We start from the raw sequence: 15,381 nt of genomic DNA on the forward strand, positions 1-15,381 counted from the left end.
CAAAACCAAAGACCTTGAAAACCCCAATCATACTCAAATTGGTATGGCAACCAAAAGATAAATAGTAACCAAATGGTTTGGAGACCAGGAGAAAGGTATGATACTAACAATGACAGACCCAACATACAATGAGGACCAAAATTTTATTAAGTATTTTTGTTTTGTAGGTGCATATGAGCAACATGGAATGGTACATCGATAGTGGCTGCTCAAAGCACATGACATCCAATCCAAAGCTGTTTTCGGAGCTCAAGAAATAAAAAGGAGGATGGGTATCCTTTGGAGACAACAACAAAGAAAGAATTATTAAAAAAAGATCCATAAAATTTGGAGGTATAGTAATTTCAAATATTAGCCTGGTTGATAATCTTAAGTATAACTTACTTAGTGTAAGTCAACTATAGAACAATAGTTACTTTGTTAATTTCAATGCCTCTAAATGTGAGATCAAGGATTCTAATGATACTATAATTCTTGAAGGATGTAAAAAGAACAATGTTTATACTTGCATATTTAGTGTAAATTCTCATGATGCATGCCTTATTTTAAAATCTGATGATGCTACTTTATGGCATGGGAAATTGGGACATATTAATCCTAAGATAATTAGATCTCTTTTCTCTAAGAATTTGGTAAGAAATTTACCTAAGTTGAACTTTGATAAGCAACACACTTGTAGAACATGTCAAAGAAGTAAACTTACCAAAGCTTTTCACAAAGCCATTAATTCTGTTGCTACTTCAAGACCCTTGCAATTACTTCACCTTGACTTGTTTGGACCTATCCAAACCACTAGCCTAGGAGGAAAGAAGCATACTTTTGTTATTGTAAATGATTACTCCCGTTTCACTTGGACCCTCTTTTTCAAGCATAAAAATGATGCATATGAGGAGTTTGTGTCTTTTTGCAAGAGAATACAAAATCAGAAGGATTGTTTGATCACCTCTATAAAAAATGACCATGGTGGTGAATTTGATAACATAGACGAATTTGGTGAGTTTTATCGAAAATAAGGTATAACTCAAAATTTTTTGGCTCCTAGAACACCACAATCTAATGGTGTGGTTGAAAGAAAAAAATAGAACTATCCAAGAAGCTACAAGGACAATGCTCAATGAGTATTCTTTGTCAAAGTATCTTTGGGCTGAAGCTGTTCATACAGCATGTTATGTGTTAAACCGGGTTTTGATAAGACCTATTCTTTTGAAGGCCCCTTATGAACTATTTCATAATAAGCTTCCTAAAGTTGATTATTTTAAAGTATTTGGTTGTGCATGTTTTATTCTTAATACTAAGGACAACTTAGAAAAGTTTGAAGAAAATGCCGATGATGGTATATTTCTAGGATACTCCACAAATAGTAGAGCTTATAGAGTTTTTAACAAAAGAACACTAGTTGTGGAAGAGTCTATGAACGTAAAGTTTGATGAACCTATAGCCAATGATAAGTATAAAGACTTAGAAGAAGATGATAAAGATGAAGTACTTGAGATTAGGAAAAGAGTTTAAAATGTCTTTTTAGAAGAACCCAATGATTAAGTACATCAACTTCCAAAAGAGATAAAGACTGTTAAAGACCACCCACTTGACCTTGTCATTGGAAACCTTGAGAAAGACATACAAACAAGAAGTAGAATTCAAAATGTTTACTTCAATGTAGCTTTCATATCTACCATTGAACCCAAGAACATAAAGGAAGCCCTTATGGATAGTAATTGGATAATTGCTGTGCAAGAAGAGCTTAATCAATTTGAAAGAAATCAAGTTTGGGACTTAGTGCCAAAACCATCAAACACTAAAGTTATTGGAACTAGATGGGTTTTTAGAAATAAACTTGATGAAGATGGTAACATAACTAGAAACAAGGCTAGGTTGGTTGCCTAAGGCTTTAACCAACAGGAAGGGATTGACTTTGATGAAACATATGCTCCTGTAGCTAGACTTGAGTTTATTAGAATGTTGCTTGCTTTTGTCTGTCATAAGAATTTCAGGTTACACCAAATGGACGTGAAAAGCGCATTCTTAAATGGCTTCATAAATGAAGAAGTATATGTTATCCAACCACATGGATTTGAAGACTCAAAGTACCCTGACTATGTCTACAAGTTGAAAAAGGCCCTGTATAGCTTAAAACAAGCCCCAAGAGCTTGGTACGACAGGTTAAGTAAGTTTCTGGTTGATAATGGATTCTCAATGGGTAAGATTGATACTACACTCTTTGTTAAACATAAGAATAATGATTTAATTATAGTCCAAATCTATGTTGATGATATCATTTTTGGTTCTACAAATGAATCACTTTGCCATGACTTTAGTAAATCTATGAGTAGTGAATTTGAAATGAGTCTTATGGGAGAATTAAATTTCTTTCTAAGACTTCAAATAAAACAGACCCCTAATGGGATTTTCATCAGTCAAACTAAGTACCTGAAAGAACTTTTGAAGAAGTTTGACATCAATGGATAGAAGTCATCTGGTACTCCAATGAGTACATCTGTAACTTTGTCCAAAGATGAAGATGGAACTCCTGTTGACCCGACCAAATATAGAGGCATGATAAGTAGTTTACTTTACCTAATGGCTAGTAGACCAGACATAATGTTTAGTGTCTGTGCTTGTGCTAGGTTTCAAGCCAAACCTATGCAATCCCATTTAAGTACTGTGAAGAGAATCTTTAAGCACTTGAAAGGAACTCCAAGAATTGGTCTTTGGTACCCTATGGACAATGACTTTGACCTTATTAGCTTCTCCGACGCCGACTTTGTCTGGTGTCATGTTGATCGAAAGAGTACAAGTGGATCTTGTCACTTCTTAGGATCTTGTTTGGTTTTGTGGTTTAGTAAAAAACAAAATTCTGTTGCTCCATCTACCATCGAGGCCGAATACATCGCAGCCGGACGATATTGTGCACAAGTGCTATGGATGAGGCAAACTCTCCAAGACTATGGAGTTAGGTTTGATACTTCCTCTATCCAATGTGATAACACAAGTGCAATTAACTTAAGCAAGAATCCAATTCTACACTCAAGAGCTAAACACATTGACATCCGTCACCACTTCTTACGTGATACAGCTCAACGAGGTGAAATCCGACTTGACTTTATTGAGACCGAGAAGCAACTCGCGGACATCTTCACAAAACCCTTGAGTGAAGAAAGATTTTGCACCCTTAGAAGAGACCTAGGCATTTGTGATCCTTTTGCATAATCTTTCATGCCGTTTTACTGTGTTTTCTGACTATTTCTGTTGAAACGGTATATCGGATTGCCAAACGGTATGCCGATTCAGCAAATATAGTTGTTTTCTAATCGTTGGACTTAAAACGGCATACCGGATCATAAAACGGTATACCAGATTAGTCTTTATGATCGTTTTATAGCTGTTAAACAGATTTTTATGCCTATATAAAGCTCTCTTTTTGTCATTTTCCTATTCACTGTTCACTCTACTCTTGCCTTATACCTTGATTACATATTGTCAAGCCTTATTCTCTCTATTCTTTTTCATTTCTCTCTTTCAACTCTCTCCTTCACAATGAGTCGAAGAGGTAAGGAAACAATGGCTGAAAATCAACCTTCTAAAAGAGGAAGGACCGGAGGAAGAGGAGGCTCCTCAAGATAATTTTATGCCGAAGGAGAAGACCGCCTTTTTAGATCTCCGAAATGTCGTCAAAATTGGCATCGCTACCTTGCTCAAAAAATAGAAGAAGAACATGAGGTTGATGTATTCTCTTTCAATAGCATTCGGCTTGAAGAAAGGTTCAAGGACATCGGTTGGGAACCGCTTCTCAATATGTCGGACCCCTTGCTACCCCTATCTTGTCAAATATTTCTATACTAATCTTTACTTCAGCGGGGCAGGAGAAGGTTTGAAACTCCACTCTTATGTGAAAAGTACTCACATAGAGCTCTCTATTGATGACTTTGCCCTCATTTTTCAAATTTCTAGTGATGGCCCTTGCATATTTTGGACTCCGAAGAACACCAACTTTGGAGATTTGATAAATCGTGAAGAAGTGTATTCCTCCATCCTCAAGCAATTTGATCCCAATGCGACGACCGTTGTCACCGGACGACTTCGGCTCATTCCTCATGTCATTTCTTACATCATTCAGCATAATTTCATTCCTAGGGGAGGTGATAGAAGTAAATGTCTTACACCACAAACTTATCTCACCTATTGTGTCTATACAAATACCCCTACTTGTCTTCCATACTTTATTATGAGGTATATGGAATCGTGTGCTCACCCTCGCAAGCACACTAATCTACCTTATGTTCGGCTCCTCACTCACCTATTCCAGGCCTTTGATATTGATCTTGATCGTGAGGAAGAATCTACTTTGTCTTTCCAACACATCACCCGCAATAGCTTTCACACTATAGCTATTCCTCCTCCTTCCGATGTGTTTGTTGAAGCCGAAGAAATCTTGGATGATGTTGTGCCCCCTCCTCATAAAGCACAAGAAGGGATACCGGAATCTCTACAAGGATGGGTTTCTGGTGATGAGTACATGGACGAAGCCAACAATCGGATCATGGAACTTGAATTCAGCCAACAAAGAATTCAAGACGACGTGACCACTCTTCGTAACAAAGTGAAGACCGGCTTTGACTCCCTCAACACTCGCCAAGATAAAATTCTAAATGCTATTAATCAACTCTCTTTTAATCTTGGTCATTTATCTTTTGATACACCGGGACTTAGACCACCTTTCCCGGGTGAATCAAGCTCAATTCCGCCTATTCCACCTTTTGACCCAAATCCTTGATGTGTCTACCCTCTTTTTTACAATGACAAAGGGGGAGAAGTACATGGGTATATGGCATATGGAATAAAATGTAATGGTTGGAATTGAAATGAAATGAATATGAATATTTATGTTTGAAACTCGTTGCATGTAATTCTATGATATGTTTATTACATTGTTTCAATTTTTTTTGCTCTATTATTTTATTCACTTGGATTATTTGTCATCATAAAAAATGGGGAGATTGTTGAGAAAAAGGCCTAATACACTCCAAGTCATCCACCATAATGACAGAAAGGTTTTGATGATAATAAATAAAGCCACTCTTGGACTAACACATGTGTAAGTTGTTTAGATGAGAGCATAGCACCAAGTGAGGGGGAGCATACATAAGAGCGTATATAAGAGCATACAAGAATACACATCTGGACTATGGCTCAAGTTGATTTCAAAGACATAAAAGTCAAAGAATCAAACCTTGAAGATAGACCATATCTAACAAAAGAGCCTACATTGAAGACTGTGTAATTGTTTTGATTTTTTGTAAATTAAAGTCACCATCAATGTAATGCACACAAGCACGCATACATTCATATAGAATGACCTTAGGAGGTTAAATGAACCCCTAAACATGTGACCAATTAAATTTGAGACCCCCCCCATAACGACCCCTTAAAGATACTGGCCTATTTCAGCAGAAATTGCCTAATCTGGCATACCGGATTCCCAAACGGCATACCAGATTAATTGCAATCTCAGGGAATTGCCTGTAGTAGGTCTCCGGAGTACGTTGGATGATGATCCAGCATACCGGATCACCTTTAGCCTATGTATTGCCCTGAAATGATATACCGGATGGCTATCCAGCATACCGGATCAATAAATGACTGTTATAATTTTGACCGTTACTCCTTATTCATATATGAAAATTTGGTAATTCAGCATACCAGATTGGAATCCAGCATACCGGATTATGTCTAGCTTTGGAATCCGATCTTAAATTAGATTCCTAATTAAATTAAGCCATCTAGCCTATAAATAGGCTATTACTTAAGGCTCTAAACATCATTACTAATCACAATTAAGAGCTTTTAATACAAGATCAGTGCAATAGCCTCAAAGTGAGAATTTAAGCATACATTCAAAGCAAAAATCTCACACAAGCTTCCTTCATTCATTTTGCATTAAGCTTCAAAGATTGAAAGGTAGTAACACTACTAAAGTTGAGGTAACTCTAACCTTTAGTACATTTTTACTTTATGTATAGTTAAGTCCTCTTGCTCGGAATCAAGAGAAGGTTGAGTCCTCTTGCTCATTAATTAAGATTAGTTGGTGTTAAGTTCTCTTGCTCATACTTAAGATTCGTTTTAGTGAAATTCTCTCTAAGGTGAGAGAAGTGGACGTAGGCAAGTATTGGCCGAACCACTATAAATCTCTTGTGTTATCTTTGCTATTTGTTTAATTTCATTGATAACTTGTTTAAATTTCGCAATAAGTTTTTATTCCCTACTCACCTATTCACCCCCCTGGAGGTGAATTCACACCTATGATTTGGAACTTTACGTAGTGATCCAGATTCTAAAGCATTGGAGACACTATCTTGTGGGCAAAGAATTTATTCTATCTTCTGACCATGAAGCCCTTAAGTATCTCCATTCTCAAAGATCCATAAGCAACTGACATGCTAAATGGATTGCCTATCTCCAAGAGTTTAATTTCGCTCTGAAGTACAAGGTAGGCAAAGAGAACCAGGTAGCTGATGTGCTAAGTAGGAAAGTACTCACCATGTCCACCTCTTCTACTCACAGTACAGGCATCGAACATATTAGGGATGAGTACACGGTTGATTCTAATTTTTCTCCCATTCATACTACATTACAGCAAGGTGGAACTGATGCCAAATACTCCCTACATGATGGATAGCTTTTCTTAGGGATACGCCTATGTATCCCTAACACGTCCCTTCGACAACACCTCATTAGGGAGCTACATGGCGGTGGCATGGGAGGGCATTTTGGCGTTAGCAAGACATATGCTACAGTTGCTGATTTTCTTATTGGCCACATCTCCAGCGCGATGTACAACAAGTGATACAACGATGTCATGCTTGTCACCTTGCCAAGGGTGATAAGCAAAACACAGGTCTCTACATACCTCTTCTAGTGCCTCATGCCCCCTGGTTACATATCATCATGGATTTTGTTTTGGATTTACCATCTACATGGGAGTGTCATGATTCTATATTTGTAGTGGTAAACAGGTTTTCGAAGATGGCTCATTTCTTCCCTGCCGGAAGACATTTGATGCAAGTCACATAGCCAAACTCTTCTTCAAAGAGGTGGTACGTATTCATGGGCTACCTAAGTCTATTGTTTCTGATCGTGATGGAAAATTCACTAGCTATTTTTGGAAGACCTTGTGGATGAAGACCAATACCAAGCTAAAGTTCTCCACCGCCTTTCATCCTCAGGCAGATGGGCAAACTGAAGTGGTTAATCGCAGCTTAGGCAATCTCTTCCGATGTCTTGTTCATGATCATGAGAAAGATTGGCCTTCTATCCTTGATATTGCTGAGTTCACATACAACAGTTCTGTCAATCGGACCACTGGTTGTACCCCATTTGAGATTGTTTTGGGTATGCAACCCAAGCGCCCTGTGGACTTGTTTCCTCTTCCTCCTCATGTTCGTGTTAGTGTGGAAGCTGATGAGTTCCTCTACCACATCAAAGAGGTCCATGCCGACGTTCGCCGATGCATTGCTACTAACAATGAAGGATACAAGGATACAAGGTAGTAGCTGATCGTCATCGTCGATATGTGGAATTCCAACCTGGTGATTTGGTGATGGTTCGTATTTCTCCTGAGTGACTTCCTTCTGGGGCCAATCATAAGCTCCATCCTTGCAAGATGGATCCTTTCAAGGTGCTACAACGCATTGGGACCAATGCCTATATGCTCGAGCTTCCCCCCGTCCTTGAAGATTAACAATGTTTTCAACATGGCTAATCTCACTCTCTATGTCGGCCATCATTCGGACAAAGGTGATACTGAACCTGCTCTCCGCCTCCCACAGTTTACCACTCCTACTGTTGATGTCATCGAGAATGTGCTTGATAACAAGTTTACTACTATGCGGGGTAGTCGTGGCTATTACTCTTTCGTTGTTAAATGGAAGGATCGTCCTGCCAGTGACAGTACCTAGATTCACGCCGACGACTTCAAGCGCCTAGATTTAGATCTCTACGAGGACTATATGTCTTTCATCCATTAGTCGGAGATGAATGTTTTTAAGAGGGGGGGAGTTGGTGTAAACTGGTTGTCTAAAACCAGCCGCAGGTGTAGAGATTCTTCCCTACATCAGCATAAGTAACCATTGGGTAGGTGTAGGGGAATTTCCCTACACCAGCAATAGTCGTGGGGTTGTTAGGATTTAAATTAGTATTTGTTTTTATTATTCTTTATTGAGTTGTAATTCTAAGTTAGGATTCCTAATGCAAGTTTGAATCCTAATTAGAAGTCCTAGTCTTAGTTAGCATTCCTATTTCTATTTTTGAGTCCTAGTCCTAGGCTATCTTTGGTATCATTTTTCTTTTTGACTTTTGCCTATTTAACATAAATCATTAACGAAAACCATTTTTGATCAAAACATAAAAATGGTTTGGTAACCAACAGACATAAAATGGTTTTTTTGAAGAAATGGGTTTGGTATCCCTATGTTCAAAATGATTTTTTGAAAAAATGGGTTAAGAGATGTTCCCTTCACCCACCTTCCCTATAACTCTCTCAGCTCTCCTTCCTCAAAATCACAAAGATCTTCAAGTAAAATCAGCAACAATAACATGATCTACAAATCAAATTACAGAGAAAAACATCAAGATCAAGCATACAACAACAAACTCTTAATTTATTTAAAACCATTAGAGAGATCGAGAGAGGGGAAATACCTTTGATGCATTGATAGTGTCACACCCCTATCCCGACAAGGGATAGAATACAATATCAGGGTATGATTGAGATGACACGCGTCATCCCACCTCACCGCCAGGATCTCGATGCAGTGGCCAACTCACACGTAAACCAATATTACAATACAATAATATTAGAGTACGAAAGACAAAGGAATATTACATTCCGAGATAGGTCGAGTTTGCGGAAGCGTAAAAGAAATAACTATAAGATGTTCATTGGCTAATGATAATAAGTAACATAGTTACAAAATTCCTATGACCATCAAGTAGCTACCAAAAAGGTAAAACATAAAAGTTTGTACAAAACACAATGCTCAAAAATAATAAAACGGGAACGATCCCAAGTAATAAGATAGCCCGTAGGCACAATCATCATGGGCAACCATCGCCATGATCCTTAGTCACCGTCTCTAGCTCCACAAGATCATCCGCATCCAAAACTAAAAAGAATGTGTACACGGGGTTAGCTCCACCGAGCTAGTGAGAGAGAAAAGGGGATGCACAATCACACAATCACAAATAGTCCATGGTGCATGCTATTATTAATTTATTTACCACCTAACACACAATGCTAAGTCAATGGGTATATGCTACTCGCAATAACTCGGGAAGACATTGTGGATCCTTCCATTCTCACCACAATGCAACCTCAATTATTACTATGGAGCCCGCGCGGTCGTAGTCATCACCACCCGCAGGCGGACCCGATAACCATTACTACCCTGGCCTGGCCTCTCTAACTCTCCACAGCAGCAGTGCTCGCTACCCAACACCTAAACCCCGTTGGTAAGGGTCGTAGCATAGGAACCGAGCCTAACCACGATATACTACATGAATCCTATCGTGTTGAGAGGTACATCCGGGTGTGTCAACGTCCCATTCCATCTAACACCCGGTACCAAGACAACACGGCGCATACAGATAAGAATGAGATGCAATATACAATTTCACGTAATTGGGGTTCCGGTGCGATCTTCCAGCACCGTAACCCAACACAAATCCATATCATCCAAATCATCATCATCGAATAAGAATAAATGCAAATATGCAATCATGCTTGAATGATAATGTCACAATATAATTCATAAATGCATGAATAAGCAATAGTAAACAAGCTCAAACAGTCACCCAAACCCACTCACCAATTACTTCAAATGGAATTTGTATAAGCACAACGATTCCCGCTCAAAATCACCCCATTGCACATATGTTGGCGCCTATGGAAGTGAATAAGAGTGTGAGAGAGTGTAGGGGAGGCCTCATAGAGAAACCCCATAGTTTACATAAGTTATAAGCCTTAAAAACTGCATCGGAGGCAACGTCGGACTCAGCAGCTTGCCTCCGACCTTGCCTCCGACCTTCCCCGCAGCTCGGGACACATCGGAGGCAAACATCGGACTCACGCAGTCTTGCCTCCGATGCAACCCAAGTGTGATTTCAAGGTCTTTAAAGCCCAGGGTTGTCCCATTTGGTTCTCTAAGCCTCAAGGGACAAGGGAGGGGTGTCTTGGAGTCTATTTGGGTCTTAGAAACACCCAACATTCAAAGATTTAAGGGGGTTTAAAGGATCAAAAGCTCAAAAATCCAGATTTGGGGTTTTCTTTGGTGGTTGAAGTTTTAGAATCAAATAGATTCAGCAAGAGGTCAAAATAGAGGTCTTTATAGGATTGTAATGAAAATAAGAAAGCATCCTACAAGGGGAAACTACACATAACTCGAGCTAACCCTTTGGGTTTCAAAAAGAAATCCCCATCTTGGGGCTGCTACCAACGAACCACCCAAGCTCAAACGAGCAAGGGGGAAGAGAGAAAAATGGGGGAAAAGGGCACTTGGCTTACCTGGTTTGAGGTACACACGATGTACCCTCTTTAAAGCTCCAAACCCAGCAACCGTTTCCTTCTTCTTCTTCCCTTCCTTCTCCTTCTTCTCCTCCTTGCCGCCTCCTCTCTTCAAAGCTCTCCTCTCCTTTCACGATTTGGTTAGGAAAGAGAAAGAAAAAGAAAGACTAAGGAATAGTCTTACCCCTCTCTCTCATATAGAAAATCACTTTTAATGGCCTGTTTGGATAAGGCCTCATAAGTGTAACCTAGGGTCTATTTGGGTAGGGTCAAACATGGCAGACACCCATAGCACCTTAGCCATAGGGTCTCACCCACAAGAGTCCTTGTCGCAGCATTGGATGCGGGTCGGAGGCAGCCGAGTAACCTTGCATCCGATGCGAGTAGGAAGGTGGTTCCCACCATAAGAGGTCGGGGCCTTTGGGCCACACTTCGAGGGCTTTGAGAGGGCAGTAAGCACACAATAAAATTTGGTCAACTACCTACCCCCGACACGTCAAGGGGCAACCTCCATGGTCCCGACTAGTTTCCACAGGCAACCTCGTACTATGGTCAATATAGCTGGTTTGACCACCGGTGAGAACAACTCACCGGCATACGTGGTAGTGATAACTACACGTCACGGGAAGAATTAATAATTAATTATACTCTCGGGTGCGGGTATAACATTCTCCCCACCTTACAAGAAATTTCGCCCCGAAATTTGAGGCACTAGGGTCTCAGTGATAAGGGCTGTTGGATAACAACATCCCAAGTCACCCACATCTTAAACTAAGTCAAAGGTTGGGTCAAGATGAGGCAAGGCCTACATGTCACAGCAAGTCGGGTTCCACAATTCTCTTTTCCTTACAGGGTCAAATTACCACGGGGTGTGGTTCACAATAACCCTAGGAAAACAGGGTTCCAACTACTAAGTTAAGTCTCAAGGACCAAAGGTTCCCTAGATCTTCCAGATCGGGTGATACCACTCTAGCCTTCACTACTCTCGGTCATTCTTGGGTTACAGGATTTAACTCGTCCATGACCCAACATAGGGTTTACATTCTCAAGGCTTTCACATCCGGTTGTCTCATTACCTAACCCAACTTTAGAATGATTTAGAATATTGATGGAATCTCCTATTGTTCACTCCCGACGGAGGGAACGCATTTGGTGATCCATTACCCCATTCATATCTGTCGTTGGAGAAGGTCTTGTTACATCCTTCGCTTTCAACTTTCACAACCTTTAAACCTACTACACGCTTATCCCACAAGGAAGAGTCCACATCGGTCCTCTTTCGAGAACCAATAACCCTTTAATAGTTTTGGTCCAAGTCAACTCTTCAAGCGGTCTCAATAAATTAACCTACTCGGTCATTAAATTCATTATTCATTACCCTAAGGTTTGGTCAACCAAGGTCGTGGCTCCAACTAGTTTCACAAAGAAGGTCGAGGTAAGTCATACTTATAGTACCAGAGAATCACTCTAGTCACACAAGTCCAAGGTTCTAAGGGATAACTATATATATATATATCACACCAATATGTAGGCATAGATTCAATAATTACATTCAAATTCCTATGGACATATCTGTCATCTAGGTCAATCCACCAGAACAAGAAGTTCTCAGGTACGGTTCGCTAAGTCCTTTCTTTGGAAAGTCGAATCACGGTGTAGGACTTTCTCTATGAGTCTAAACAAGGTTTGGATGGACCAAGTAAAGTCCAAATAGAGTCATCACTAGCTTGAGGTGTTATGAGTGACTTCCAAATACACGTGACCTTCATGGCTTACTCAAATAAACAGCCCAAACCAGCCTATTACTTTCCTTTCCTAGTACCTACCCACAGGTTTAGATTCTACGCACCCCCTTAAGGGTCTCTACCCGCATAGATTTAGGTTTCCCTATCCATAAGGTTTGAGTCCTTACATTCATAGGGTCTAAGGATCTTCATCCTCAAGGGTAACTCTTCTCCTTTAGGTAAGAGAGGAGTCACAAGCGGTTACCAATGCCTCGCTAGTTCTTATTAGCTGGCCCAGGTACAAGTCCTAACCTCTTTCAATTTTTAGGTATTAACTAGACTCATGTGGTCCCCACAAATGGGTCACACAACAGGGTGTCCGATCTAGGGTATAGGCACAAGATCATCACATATAGGTGTGGTCAAAAGGTCTCCAAAATAGGCTCAAAATCTTAAAAGAAAATCGGGTGGACTCACGAGCGATGTCGCACTCCGGTGCATTCGTGGCTCCTCCGTGAAAATAGGTAGAGCGGACTAACGGGCGGATGTGGAATGCAAACCGTTCATTCGTCCGATCTCGTAAGTCTCAAAGGAGAGAGAGTTGAAGTCAAACGGATCTACGAATGGATGCATGAGTGTGGATCCGTTCGTTGATCCGCACGCTTTTAAAATGATAATTTCGAAGTTTTGTGCGAGCGGATTCACAACAAGTGGATCCGTTCGCTCGCTTGTTCGTAGAATTTTAACAAAACAGAGCCACGAGTTTTAAAACTCTTTTTGGCTCAAAGAAAAGGACATAACCGTAGGGAGAAAAAGCTCTACTGGGACTTTCGTTCAAGCTCCCCTTAGGTGGTTTTCTTGTAATCTTAAGCCTCAAGGTTCAACTCTTACTTGTTCATGATATGACTTTCTTCTCATTCCTACTTTCTCTTTCTTGGATTTGGGATGAATCATCTCAAGTTGTGATCATGTCTTGATTTTGTTTGAAATCCCATGGCCATGTACACCAAGTCCATGCCAAAATCGATTGGTCGGAACTAGGGTTTTTAGATGTAAATCAAGCCCTATTTGATCGATGGCACTAAGTTGTTGGATCCTCGTTTGATTATTGCATCTTTTATAAATTTTCAAGTCTTTGCAAACATTTTAGAGATTGTTGCTATGTTTGTCATGTCTAGTTGAATTTTACTAGGATTATGTTCAGGTTTTGGTTGTGGTAAAGTCCTCAATTCACAATATTTTGGGAAAACTCTCCAAGTTCAAATCTAATTCTTTTACATGCCATAAAATCTCATAGAAAATTATCACATTGTCTTATCTTCAAACATATTTTCTTGTATACATGATTGTTGATAAAATCCTTAGAATCTTTCCTCTTCTCTTTTGCCATATTTGATTCGGTCTTACTAGATAGGGCTTAGCTTACATTCTCCGAGTTGTCACAAACCATATTTACTTGTTTTCCAAGATTCAAACTTCCAACCACAAAATCTGAAAAATTTCTTTGAAGTTCAAGGCATGCTCCATGATTGAATAAACCAATTTCTTGCTTGAACCCACTATTTTGTATAAAATATTACTTTCTAGGCATATTATGACCATGAATCTTCATTATTTATCATGTCATTCACATAATGGCCATGCCTTTCCTTTTTCCCCAACTTCTTAGATCACAATTTGATAAAAATCAGAAATTTCTAGCATAAGAATATTGTTGTAATTTAATTTGCTTTGGGAAAAGAATCAAAGGCTAGATTTTAAACCTCATAACCTTACATTGATCATCTACTTAGGCCTTAGCATTCAAGGTATTAATTTGCTATCTACTTGGCTTTTAGCTGCAGGTTAAAACAATCAATGGCTCCAAGAACACAGCGTGCATGCGTTGAACAAGTTGCACCAGCTGTGCTAGATCCACTATAGTTTCAAAAGATAGAGGACCAAGAGCTTTACCAAGACTACTTTCGCTTAAAAAATATAGTGGAAGGGCGGAATGTAGTATTGGATGATCTCAAAGCTTACATGGTGGGGCAGAGATTCGAGGCATTGGGGTGGACCAACATTCTCAACCTTCCTGAACCATACTACCCAAAACTCATTCTCTATTTCTATGCAAATCTGAACACCGGGAACCCGGGCACACAAAACTATCGGGTTGTTTCATATGTCAAGGGGGTTCCTATAGCCTTCATTGCAGCACAGTTGGCCTGGTGTTATCAACGTGTCCATTGGAGGAGCAAGGACCTATTGTTCACTTAGAAGGAATTCCTATACCTTAATCAAGTGGGAGGTATTGACATTCTGACGACCATCAGGCGGCTGAACCTGCGAGTGGTGGATGGCTTCGATGAGGTCACGAAGCAACTCTCCATTCAGACTTGGCGCCTAGAGGGTATCGAGAGAGGGGTAGATGACATCGAGCTTTCTTGGTCGCGATGGTGGCGGTGGTGCAATGTCTAGCTCGACTTTCTCTCAACAATTAAAGTTATCCGGATCGTTCTTATAGTTCTTGTCTTAGGATGAACAATCGGGAATTTTTAGAAATGGTAGACTTGTATATTTAATCGAGATGAACAGAATCAAATGTTTTGAGTTGGAACAGATGAGATCTTGTATTCGAGTTGGGAAAGGCACGCTTATGCCGAAGGAGAGTCTGGAACAATTATGGTGTTTAGATTGGTATCTTTTGATTGAGTAGGATGGAGTCATATGTTTTTGTTGGAATGAATGAAATCATGAATATTGAAATAAGAAGGATATGGTTGCCTTCTGGGAAGATTTGGAACAACTTGACATTTCTAATTAATCTTATATATATCTTTATGTACTTGCTTAATTCTCTCTTGTTTAAATCATTGTTGATAATTATGCTTGGTTATAATTGGTTCATTATTGTTTATGAATTTTAACATATAGTTACTCATTTATGACCTACCTAAGGCTCAACCAAGCAATTTCAAAGTTGTAGCTTAACAGCCTATGGTTCAAGTCCTAAGTGCCATGTTGCCTATTATCTTCTAAGTTTTTGTTTCACCACAACCAGTCTTCTCCTATGTCTGCACACAATCATTTATGTTCTTGAAGATTTTTAGTTTAGAACCT

Source organism: Telopea speciosissima, chromosome 3 (assembly GCF_018873765.1).
Source record: "Telopea speciosissima isolate NSW1024214 ecotype Mountain lineage chromosome 3, Tspe_v1, whole genome shotgun sequence".
Taxonomy (NCBI): domain Eukaryota; kingdom Viridiplantae; phylum Streptophyta; class Magnoliopsida; order Proteales; family Proteaceae; genus Telopea; species Telopea speciosissima.